This window comes from Schistocerca gregaria, chromosome 9, assembly GCF_023897955.1.
Source record: "Schistocerca gregaria isolate iqSchGreg1 chromosome 9, iqSchGreg1.2, whole genome shotgun sequence".
NCBI lineage: Eukaryota > Metazoa > Arthropoda > Insecta > Orthoptera > Acrididae > Schistocerca > Schistocerca gregaria.
Genome location: NC_064928.1, coordinates 163005256 through 163018824, shown reverse-complemented (window position 1 = coordinate 163018824; position 13569 = coordinate 163005256).

Here is a 13569-nt window from a genome sequence, read left to right as displayed (position 1 = left end):
GCGGAACAAACTCTGGTAGCAGTTACTTCTGTTAAATATCTGGGAGTATGCGTACGGAACGATTTGAAGTGGAATGATCATATAAAATTAATTGTTGGTAAGGCGGGTACCAGGTTGAGATTCATTGGGAGAGTCCTTAGAAAATGTAGTCCGTCAACCAAGGGGGTGGCTTACAAAACACTCGTTCGACCTATACTTGAGTATTGCTCATCAGTGTGGGATCCGTACCAGATCGGGTTGACGCAGGAGATAGAGAAGATCCAAACAAGAGCGGCGCGTTTCGTCACAGGGTTATTTGGTAACCGTGATAGCGTTACGGAGATGTTTAGCAAACTCAAGTGGCATACTCTGCAAGAGAGGCGCTCTGCATCGCGGTGTAGCTTGCTGTCCAGGTTTCGAGAGGGTGCGTTTCTGAATGAGGTATCGAATATATTGCTTCCCCCTACTTATACCTCCCGAGGAGATCACGAATGTAAAATTAGAGAGATTCGAGCGCGCACGGAGGCTTTCAGACAGTCGTTCTTTCCGCGAACCATACGCGACCAACAGAAAAAGGACATAATGTCACTTTGCACGTAAAGTGCCCTCCACCACACACCGTTGGGTGGCTTTCGGAGTATAAATGTAGATGTAGATGTAGATGTAGATCTACTCAGACATTGTGAGTATCCTACAGCCAGTGTAGCAGGTTTAACCAGCAGGTAGAGGCGTACAGTGAACCAGTTCATACAGCAGTTTAAGAAAAAGAGGGATATGACTCTTGAAGATGAGAAGCTGTTGGTGAGGAAGAGAGAGACCTAGTAGATTCAGTAGTAAAGTAGGCATGCATGCCTCTTATCTCTGCTGTTAATTCACTTTGAGAGTAGAAGGATCTCTGTAACTAGTGAAGAGCACAGCTCTAAACAATCAGATATAACTAAGATCGTTTATACCACGATATAACATCTTTCCTTTTTCTCTGGCCAAATAATGTTATGTCAGCTTGTCTTACACAATGATATTCGTAATCTTCACCATTGAGAAGTCCCTGTAGTGTTTATTGGTTATGATGTGTCATTTTCATTGCAACTCATTTTCAAATTGTGCTTTGTATTTTGAAGGAGGAGCATTACTAAGGTTTTGTAGAAATTTTTAATTTAAGTGGTGAAGACTTTATAAATATATGCTACTGCCCATATTGTTGGAAAAGTAGGTTTCATCCCATATCAGAATGTTTGCTACACATTTTATTTGCACACTGATCAGCTACTGGTGTCCAATTAAAAATTAAAGTTAAATAACTGAAGAAAGAACAATTTCTACTGCCATTGAAAATAGTAGTAGATGACCAATGAACAGAACAGTTGTCATATTTTCAGCTTTTAGCCTGCAATATTGGGTATGAAGATGAAAACGTAACTAAAATTTTACATAGTAATGGCTATCCCTGTTATGATATATGGAAACTTATCCTGGACATTAACTATGAAAGAAAAAAGAAAAATATAGTCAGCTGAAATGATAGTTGTAATGGAAGTTAAAGAACGTACAGCATAAGATCAAATCGAAAGCAGTGTTATTAGAGATGAGCATGATGCTGTGTATACAGAAAAAAATAGTACAAGGATACATATAATGGAAATAATATATGAACAGAATATGGAAGAGAGATTTTAAACAAGTATTAAGTTATATAGCTACACTCCTGTAAATTGAAATAAGAACACCGTGAATTCATTGTCCCAGGAAGGGGAAACTTTATTGACACTTTACTGGGGTCAAATACATCACATGATCACACTGACAGAACCACAGGCACATAGACACAGGCAACAGAGCATGCACAATGTCGGCACTAGTACAGTGTATATCCACCTTTCGCAGCAATGCAGGCTGCTATTCTCCCATGGAGACGATCGTAGAGATGCTGAATGTAGTCCTGTGGAACGGCTTGCCATGCCATTTCCACCTGGCGCCTCAGTTGGACCAGCGTTCGTGCTGGATGTGCAGACCGCGTGAGACGACGCTTCATCCAGTCCAAACCATGCTCAATGGGGGACAGATCCGGAGATCTTGCTGGCCAGGGTAGTTGACTTACACCTTCTAGAGCACGTTGGGTGGCACGGGATACATGCGGACGTGCATTGTCCTGTTGGAACAGCAAGTTCCCTTGCCGGTCTAAGAATGGTAGAACGATGGATTCGATGACGGTTTGGATGTACCGTGCACTATTCAGTGTCCCCTCGACGATCACCAGAGGTGTACGGCCAGTGTAGGAGATCGCTCCCCACATCATGATGCCGGGTGTTGGCCCTTTGTGCCTCGGTCGTATGCAGTCCTGATTGTGGCGCTCACCTGCACGGCGCCAAACACGCATACGACCATCATTGGCACCAAGGCAGAAGCGACTCTCATCGCTGAAGACGACACGTCTCCATTCGTCCCTCCATTCACGCCTGTCGCGACACCACTGGAGGCGGGCTGCACGATGTTGGGGCATGAGCGGAAGACGGCCTAACGGTGTGCGGGACCGTAGCCCAGCTTCATGGAGACGGTTGCGAATGGTCCTCGCCGATACCCCAGGAGCAACAGTGTCCCTAATTTGCTGGGAAGTGGCGGTGCGGTCCCCTACGGCACTGCGTAGGATCCTACGGTCTTGGCGTGCATCCGTGCGTCGCTGCGGTCCAGTCCCAGGTCGACGGGCACGTGCACCTTCCGCCGACCACTGGCGACAACATCGATGTACTGTGGAGACCTCACGCCCCACGTTTTGAGCAATTCGGCGGTACGTCCACCCGGCCTCCCGCATGCCCACTATACGCCCTCGCTCAAAGTCCGTCAACTGCACATACGGTTCACGTCCACGCTGTCGCGGCATGCTACCAGTGTTAAAGACTGCGATGGAGCTCCGTATGCCACGGCAAACTGGCTGACACTGACGGCGGCGGTGCACAAATGCTGCGCAGCTAGCGCCATTCGACGGCCAACACCGCGGTTCCTGGTGTGTCCGCTGTGCCGTGCGTGTGATCATTGCTTGTACAGCCCTCTCGCAGTGTCTGGAGCAAGTATGGTGGGTCTGACACACCGGTGTCAATGTGTTCTTTTTTCCATTTCCAGGAGTGTATACAAAAGAGAGACGTAGAACGACTGAGGGACAGAAAGCTTCAGTGAGTACAGAACAGAATATAAGCGTACTTCATGAAGGAAAGAAGAAGAAAAAATTAAAAAAATAGTTGCATTTTGTATCGTGTGACTTGTACATCCATGCGGGTGTAATTGTGAGCTGTGTTAAATAGAATTATGTGATGAAAATAGAAGTGCTGATTTATATTTTGTTTCACATACTGGGGGAGCATGTAAAGAGTGGGATTATTATTTAAAATCCTTGCAAGTAGTGAACACCAGTCGCCAGAAATTTCTTCAGTTAAAGTTAATAAAGCATAAATAAAATAGTAGTTGTGTTGTCAGCCACATTAAGTAAATGACTTTTTAAGAAACTGCTCCACGAATTTCAATTTTTAAAGTGTACAGATATGGAATGTTAGTTTACACAGTTAAGAGCAAAGTTCTAGCTTTTACAGACATATCTTTTTTATTCATATATAAATGAGACCATGTGAATCAGAGAAATTTCAGATTAGATTAGTTTAGATGAGATGTACTTTACGATCCAGTAAACCCGAAGCGTGGATATACGCCAGTACATAGAACATGTGAGAAAACAAGAATACACAATACAAACTTCCAGAAAAAAACAAATATGCTGATATACCTTCCTCAGACCTCAAGTGAAGTGGTCTTCATGGATGTGAAATAAGTAGAAAAGGTTTAAACATAATGTCATTTACAAGGTAATAGGAAACATGTCACAAAACATGTACAAGTTCAATACGGTAAGATGCCTATGATAGTTCTTACGCTACTGTAGCCATACATTGTCAAATAGAAAGATCATTTTGAACATTTATTTACAATAATCACATTACTGCACTGAATTTGTATATACGTCAGATTGTACTAATGGACCATTGTTCCATTGTGTGCGGTGAACTGCTCTTGCGATGATCAACAAAATGACATCATTCTGAAGCCCATACACCGTTTCACAAGGTGTATTCAGAACGAAAGCGTGTTTAGTCAGAAAGCTTACAAAGTGGGAGAAATGTGCAAGTGTATTTGAAAGGGCGAAGTTAGGCAATACTACAGCTCAAGCTACTCTCCTATAGAAGCAGACTAAACAAGGAAGGATGTATGAATGAAGTCATAAACACCTGATGGCGATTCTTGGCTGCTATGGCCTGTTTTCTCTTCCGGTATCAGGGTGCTGCTGTTGGAGTACTGGCTATCAAGACTCTCATAAATACACCCATACCCCCATCCAAGAAAAAAGCAGACCCACTTTCTCTTCCATTCTCAGATGGTTGCCAATGTTTTCTGTACATGACAGTACCAAGATGTGTAAGTGACTTCAGTTACCATCTCCATCAGCAACTGAGTACAAGGCGGAAATTACTACAGCTCCAAATGAAATATCCAGTCATCTGCCAAGGACTACACCTCCAGTAGAAACTGGGAACTGCTTGAGATGGTGACAATATGCATATAAAGTGATGCTCTCACTTCGATGGGTCTCCTTTAGGGTGAGTACCTCTTTCTGGTAGCCACTTCCCAACTGGAACACATGTTCAAGTATGCGCTGAGGCAGCCCAGTCTCTGTTTCGCTGTACACTGGTACCAGAAGGCTTCCAGAATCGCTGACCACCGCCTAGTGTGGACAAAGCCATTCAAATCAATGTCACAGCCTGAATGCTGACTACACCAGAGTGGTACATGGTGATCAGGAGTTTGTCAGGCTACTAAGGTTGTGTCTGGCACACTTTGGGAGCAGCTTTACTGATGCCACTGCCCGTCACCACTGGCACATGCTCTGCAGGTTCCTGGAAAGTTGCTGATCCCAGCACTCGGTGCACTAGCTACCACCACAAGGGAAAACAACCTCTTACCTGGTTTAATCCTGTCTATGTACTAAAATAGACACAGACTATTGTAAATAGGCTTGATTAATTAATGGCTTGCCAAGCAGCTCCAGCCACCATCATCTTTACAGCCCACTTCCTGGCTAGGAAACAGAATCTTCTCCTCACCTACAAATGACTGACTCATCTGCCACCTTGGAGTCAACTTCTGACCCCAAAGGACTAGTTTCAGTAGTATCTGCAGCATAAAACGCTGGACGTTCCAACAGTGACATCAGCGCGAACTCATGGTGCAGTTTCGATAGTATGAGTATGGTGAGTAGACTTTCTATTTGTGTGGCTTCTTCCATTCTTGCACAAAAGAATGATAGGTATACTGTCCACACATAGAAACGTGCAGGTGTGATTCATGAAACAGGGAGGACCTAAAGATGTGTGTCATTTTAAGGGAAGTTATAGGGAGCACTACTTACAGCCAGTGTAGCCTGGCAGGCCACAAATTGCCTTATATGTAGTGAGTAACATGTAATACTTGCTGATGTTGTGGGCATGAAGCACATAAGTGTATGGGACTGAGGGGCTTAGCTGTTCCTCATAAAGACTGAAGGCGTTTCTTATTATCATTATATCTAAGTGCTTGTAGTGGTTATGTTTGGATTTTTGTGTGCTTTAAGTTTGTTTTTTTTTTGATAGAATCTGCACAAATACCAAGATCACAAAACACAAGCAACGATGGCTCAGGAAGCGAGCGAATCCTTTGTGAAACACGTAGTGTAGCTGAAGGAAAGTAATATTGCGTTAGAAAGGATGTGGAGACTTGGGCGACTGGCAATGTGAGACATGGTGGACAAGTTAGGATGGTACAAACAAATACTCAATTCAACATACCCAGAACTACCTTGAATTCGGCTGCAGCTAATGTAGTGTAAACAACTGAGGTTGGGGCAGGTTTAATTGATAACTTTGAAGCTACTGAAAACAGAACAGTTTCAGATTCTTTATGGATTAGCTCTGTGGAATGTCCCAGAAATCGATGAAACAGTGGAATCAATCTCAAATAAGGCAAGGAAAATAAATGCGCAATCTTGTGCGTTGACACAGAACGAGGTGGAGGACGAAATTATCCTCTGGGAAGCGAAGCACAGAGCATTAGATGTTTTGTCATGGTGCTTCCATGTGTTAAGGACAGTGCAGGTGGAATGTCCGAAAGATCTAGCTGTTTCCATTAAGGTTGCTAAAGAACTACAGGAGGTGGATATAGCCACGTGAGGACAGGATAAGTGTTTTATTCTCACAAGTAAAATGGGGTAGGTGTGGATATGTGGACCACATTCGGAAACTACACTGCCAATCAATGTACTATGAGTGTGAAGTGCTAGGATATCCAGTGTAGGGTTGTAGGAGTAAGAAACAGTGTGGTACGAGATCATTAAACACCAGTGAGAATTCTGCAACCGCTGAACGTCATTCCCAGTGAAATTCTGTACTATAGAGACTTATACAAAGGTAGAATGTTGCTTAGTTTGCGTGATGAACTGTACAAATCATATGCTTTTAGTGGACACACAGACTCATGTGTTGAGTAGGGAAAGACTCAATTTCCCACCATATAGATAAATTTAACATCATTGGTATTAAAATTGCTCAATTATTGCATTGGAGCAAGAAATTTTTAAAAGCACGTGGAAGTGCTGCACCTTGTGGGTGACGGATACTGCGCGATCCTGGGGTTGGATTTCTTGAATAAGCAACACCCTAAAATTGATCTTTCACAGCACACTTTTCAGTATGGTGGAACATTATTCCGGTGGGGAGAGACCACTGTAAATGATACACTGTCACAAGTCACTCCTAGCATGAATGTGGAACTGAATATAATGCACACACAGTCATTAAGCCTCGGTTTGCATGATAAACTGCTGAAAGGCACCAGAAAACTACTCTGGCTGAGTGTAGATGCTCACCTACAGAAATAAATTTTTTATAGGAAACAATGACGAATTGAATGCATGACATTGCTTTGTATGTAGGAGCATATTATACGTGCAGAAAGTGATTGGAGATTACATGATTCTGGTCAGTGTGAATAATTTTGATACCAATGAAGCAGTTTTGACGAAAAAGGTTGTTGACAGCCAGTTTGGATGTCCTGGATGAGGACGACTTAGACATGTGAAGTACACACCTTTTTCATAAGCAAACCATCAATGCATTTTGCACTACTTGAAAAAGTACAGCATTCGAAAGAAAAAGATAGAGTAGGCATAGAAGCATTATTGAAACAGTTCATGTATTTGTTCAGTCCCAGTGGACCATTATCAGTGATGCATGTTACACAACACAGGATTCCAAAGAGCGATATTCTTCCTGTCTATAAGAACCCAAACAGAATACTTAGGCACCTACGACCTATAATGGATGAGTTCATCAATCAACAATTAGAGGATGGACGTTTTAAAGATAGTGATAGCACCTGAGGAGCACCCACAATCATAGTGACCAAGAAATAATCAGATGGGATGAGGAAATATAAGTTCTGTAATGACTGCAGTTAACTGTGATAGATGTAAATGTCATGCCGAATATCACCGAAACAATGGGCAACTTGGATCAATACAAGCACTTCTCAACAATGCATCTGAAAACTGGTTACAGTCAGTTACATATACAAGCAGTGCTAGATGGACTGCTGAAGAACGCATGGGGGCATTATCAGTTCCAGTGAATGCCTTTTGGACTGAAGGATACTCCAGCCACATTTTAGTGGTTATCGAATGGAGTGGTGAGAATATTAAAACCATACTAGTATGTGGCCTGCTTAGACAATATTGTTTCTTTTTCTGAGAATATGAAGGAGCACACACAACTGCTAGAAGACGTGCTTTAATAGATTGTGTCCAGTGTGCTTGATATGAAGTATTGACAAGTGTCACCCTGCGCTGGAAGAGATGAACTATTTAGGTCATTTAATTAGCTATCATGGCATGATGACTGTTATGTATGGTTCATGATTTCTCACTGCCACAAACTGCCAAGGAGCTGCAGTCACGTTTAGGGTTATGAAATTATTACTGGGAATTACAGTGTTTGCTGACATAACTGTACCATTAACATATCTGTCGAAGAAAAGTGTGAAATTTCAGTGGAAAAATGACTGTCAGCCTACATTCAGGGAACTGATAAAGTCACTAACAACTAGCCTTGTATTTTTAATTACAAATTACTAAAAACAGTTTATCTTGGCTTATGAGAAGAGCAATTAGACAGTGGGATGCATTCTAAGTCAGTAAGTACAGGGGTGTGCTGAAAATTAATGCCTCTAAATTTTTTATGTGAAGACAGTTTTTTTTAATAAAACGAATGTTATTAATATTCTACATCTTTCTTCGCCATGTCTGCATATTTGCAACCCTCCGTCGGAAGATGGCACCAAATTATAACATGGTGGTGTGTAACGTAACTTATATCAGTGCGTGAGGAACAGTGTCCTGTAATTGAGCTTCGAATTCCACACAGCTTGACAATGATGGACCACACACAAATGCTACAACACCTGCAGCAAGCTGACGCCTTGGTTTCACTGTCATCGATCATCTTCCATACAGGCCTGACTTGGTCCCATCCAATTTTTATCTGTGTTCAAAAAGCCACTGAGGGCGTCACTTTGGTTGTCATGAAGTGGTACAGTCAGAGGTAAGGTTGTGGCTGTGCGAAGAAAGTCAGACATTCTACAGTGATAGATAGTCTCGACGAACTGGTCTCTTGCTGGAAGAAATATGGTCATGACCATTGATAAATAAATATTCAGACATGAAAAATAAATATGCACAATGTTAATAACATATGTTAGTAACGTCTGTTTTATTTAAAGAGCTTTAAGTCTTTTTAAATAAAAACTTCACATGCACTAGTTTTCAGCATACACTTATAGATAGTAAGGCGTACCCAGTAGCACATGCATCAGAGCAGTTAAATAAATCAGAATGAAATTACTCAACTACAGAGAAGGAGATATTGAGATTAATCAACAGTACTACTTACTTTCATTTTCACCTCTATGGTAGGAAATTCGAAGCTGTAACAGGCCAATCACCATTAAAGTGGCTATTGGGACCAAAAGGTCTATCACACAGAATGACTCGATGGACATTAAAATTAAGTGAATCTGACTTTGTAGTAGTGCGCAAGGCAAGACAATGAGGATGGGTTGAGCAGAAAAAAATGTGGTCATAAAAGTGCTTGGCTGAAGCCTTGCAGAATGGCAGAAGGTGCAGACTGCTGATGTGGACTCCCAGCTATTCAAAATGCAACCACTGATTGTCATGCACGATGGAGTAGTGTGAAGCTCGAATAAGTTCGGACCATGCATCAGGGGACCTGCAGCATTGAAGGAAGAAGCATTAATAGAGACTCATGACCACGTGCAAGCAGGTCATTGGGAGGAGGGGAAGGGCAATGGACTTTAGAGTATCTGAATGCTTTTGGTGGTGAACATGAAGACCGAACATTAATCATTATGTCAGGAATCGCCTGCTATGTGCACAATGTGTTGATTTGAGCCTTAAATGAATTCCACTTGAAAAATTACCCGAGAATCTAAGGCATTTGAAATTGTGTGATTGTACATTTTGGGTCTATGTAACAAGACATCGGTGGAAGACTGCTAGGTTTTAACCAATATAAAGCACTTTTCACGTTATGTTGTGATTATTGCCATGCGGAATCAACACACAAGTACAGAAGCATAAGCAATGGTGAGAAACTGGCTATTGAAGGTCCAATGCATCAGGGCACCAACTTCTATTCCCAATTAATTAAGCAATTATGTCAGCTATTGAGAATATGCACAGTAAGAACTAGTATCTTCCACTCTTAGGGGAATGGGAGGACTGAGCACATTCACCTTACTCTAGTAAAATGTCGACTCATTTTGTGAGTAGGCATCACAACGACTGCGACATTTATCTACCCTATCTAGTAGCCACATACAAGTCAAAAGTCTGTGACATTACTAGCTTCTCACTATGTGACGTAGAATACTGTGGAAAGATGCCATCACCTTTCGAAATTATTAAACTTTAGATCGGGAAAAATGGGGAATTAATATGAGAATTCGCAAATACGCTAAAGGACGTGTAAAACGAGGTGAAGAAGGCAAATACTTCAGCCTCGAGTGGCAAGAAAGAATGGGGCGACTTAATGTTATCTGGGTATAGGACAGGCCAATGGATCGTGATGGCAAGTCTCTGTACAGCTACGGGCAAAACAAAGAAATTGTTATATGCTATCAGGGTTTATACTAAGTTATGGAGCTGACTTCGCTTTGCGAATGTGAAGTTTCAGATCCTGACATAAACTTCTGTTGTTCACATAGGATACGATAAAGCTTTTAAGGATACACTACACACATTACATCAAGCGTCAGTGCCGTTATCTATGAAAAGCATTGTCCTAGTTTAATAGATTCATTATAGTTTCCCAGTATAGAGTGATTTATTTCACTTTGTTGTACGATTTCTAGGAAGGGAATGGATGGTACTGTGTGTAATTTGTATAGGGATACGTCTATTGTAAGAGGGTGGACTGTGTGATTATGAAGCACGCACACTGAGGTGATTAGCGATACATACATATACAGGTGGCGGTAGTATGGCATACACGAAGTATAGAAGGTCAATAAGTTGGAGGAGCTGTCATTTGTACTCAGGTGATTCACGTGAAACCATTTCCGACGGGATTGTGGCCGCACGATTGGAATTAACAGACTTTGAACGCAGAGTCTAGTTGGAGCTAGGTACATGGGACACTCCATTTCGGAAATAGTTTGGGAGTTCAGTACTCCCAGAGCCACAGTGGGAAGAGTGTGCTGAGAGTACCAGTTTTCAGGTATTACCTCTCACGATAGACAACGCAGTGGCCGGCAGTCTTCACTTAGCTACTGAGAGGAGCGAGCGGTGTTTTCGTTGTCAGTGCTAACAAACAAATAGCTCTGTGTGTGAAATAACCGCTGAAATCAATGTAGGAAGTACGACGAACGTATCCGTTAGGACAATGTGGCGAAATTTGACGTTGATGGGCTCTGGCAGCAGACAGCTGACGCGAATGCCTTTGCTAACAGCACGACATCGCCTGCAGCGCCTCTCCTGGTCTCGTGACCGTGTCGGTTGGACCCTAGACAAGTGGAATGCCGTGGCTTGGCCAGATGAGGCACGATTTCGGTTGATAAGATCTGATGGTAGGCTTGAGTGTGCTGCAGACCCCATAAAGCGATGTGCTGAAGTTGTTAACAAGACTCAGTGCAAGGTGGTGGTGGTTCCATAATGGTGTGGGCTGTGTTTACACCAATCATTGACTGGAAATGGTTATGTTTGGCTATTTTGATGCCGTTTTCAGCCATTCATGAGCTTCATGTTCCCAAATAACGATGGAATTTATGAGGATGTCAATGCGACATTTCACCATGCCGCAGTTGTTCGCTATTTGTTTGGAAAACACTCTGGACATTTCGAGCGAATGATATGGGCACCCAGATCACCCGACGTAAATCCCATCGAACATTTATGGGACGTAACTGAGAGGTCAGTTCGTACACAAAATGCTGCACTGGCAACACTTTCGAAAATATGGACGGCTGTAGAGGTATCATGACTCAATATTTCTGCAGGCGAATTCCAACGACTTGTTGAGTCAATGCCACGTCGAGTTGCTTCACTGCACCGGGCAAAAGGATCTGCGCCTCAACATTAGGAGGTGTCCCATGGCTTTTTGTCGCCCAGCGTACTTTTGCCCTTGCACAAGTTCGAGGAACAGTGAAACCAGGATGGTCCAGATTGACACACAAGCATGTGAAATGCAGCTATTTTTAAATAAAATAGGTGTGGCAGGGTGTCAAGGAGATGTTCTAACAACGCACTCATGCTTCCAAGTGATCAGAAAGTATTGGACATACTGTGTGTTTACTCCAGACATAGTGACTGTTATGAACAAGATTTTCCCAAGGGAATGACAAGGTTAGAATTGTGAGAATGTAGGACATTCAGCTACATCTACGTCTACATGATTACTCTGCAGTTCACAATGAAGTGTCCGGCAAAGTGTTTATCGGAGCACCTTTAGACTGCTTCTGTACTGTTCCACTGCCGAACACTGCGCGGGAGAAACGAACACTTAAATCGTTCTATGTGGGCTCTGATTTTTCTTGTGTTATTACGGTAATCATTTCTCCGTGTGTAGGCTAGGGTCAACAAAATATTTTCGCATTTGGAGCAGAAAGTTGCTTATAGAAATTACGTGAAAAGTTTCACCACAACAAAAAGTGCATTTGTCTTAATGACTGACATTCCATCTCGCGCATCATATCCATGACACTCTCCTATCTCGCTATAATACGAAACGAGCTGACTTCCTTTGAACTTTTTCGATATCGTCTGTCAACTCTATGTGTAATACATATTGCACAGCAGTACTCCAGAAGTCCAGAAGAAGATCAACAAGCGTTCTGTAGGTAGTCTAATCAGTAGATTTGTGTCATCTCCGAAGTATTTTGCAAATGACGTGTAGCCTTTGGTTCACCTTCTCGACAACATTACCGATATGATCGTACCAATTGAAGTTATTTGTCACTGCAATCCCTAGGTATTTAGCTCAACTGACACACTGAATATTATTTAACGGTACATGTGATGTAGTAGGGGCAACATCCTGCCTCTCAGCCTCCACTAAAGGGACTATCACATCGAGTGAAATGCATTCATCATTGTATTGGCTGGAAAATGGAAATGAGCGTACAGTATTATGGACCGGGAGTCACCCATTCGGGGAAGTTCGGCCGACGAGGGCAAGTACTTACTTACTGCATTCGGCGACACATTGGGCGACTTGCGCGTCGGAGATGGGGATGGAATAATGATGAGGACAACACAACACCCAGTCCCTGAGCGGAGAAAATCTGTCTCAGCCGGGAATCGAACCCGGGCGTCTTAGCGTGGTATTCCGCCGCGCTGATCACTCAGCTAACGGGGGCGGACGTATTGTCTGGAAAAAACATTGAATATTTTACTGATTCAGAACGCAACCTACTGAAACAGCACTCTAAAATCAGATCCCCTCCATTCGCTAGATGAACTGCTAGCCGCTCAGAAAGGTGGTACTATTGCTGAGCAAATGTTACAGCATGTTCGGTAGTACAGTACCACAATAAGCTGCAACATAGCATTATGACCACGAGGGTCTCAGTTTCTGACAACTCTGTGGTTTTGACCTTCCTTTGTGTACTCTATGTCTACTTGAAAAGCTGCACGAGGTGTCGACCTACCAGTGTAAAAGTTGCCAATGGACTCGGCTGACCACAAAGAATAACGTATAGTATTAAGGAAAACGCAATGAACCATGCGACTTATGTTAGGAATTAGAGTAATAAGACAAGGTAAATTTGCATTTTATACCAGTTTGCAGAATAAATGTTAAGATGGTTATATCCACATTTTACTGCGCCACGGATAAGTGCAGGAATGAATTTGGGGAATTCTTGTAAATTTCGCGCAGCTATAGCTGGAAGGTAGTTGTTATGGGACCGATTGTCACATCGGATTGTTAGACGTGGGCGATGTTGATA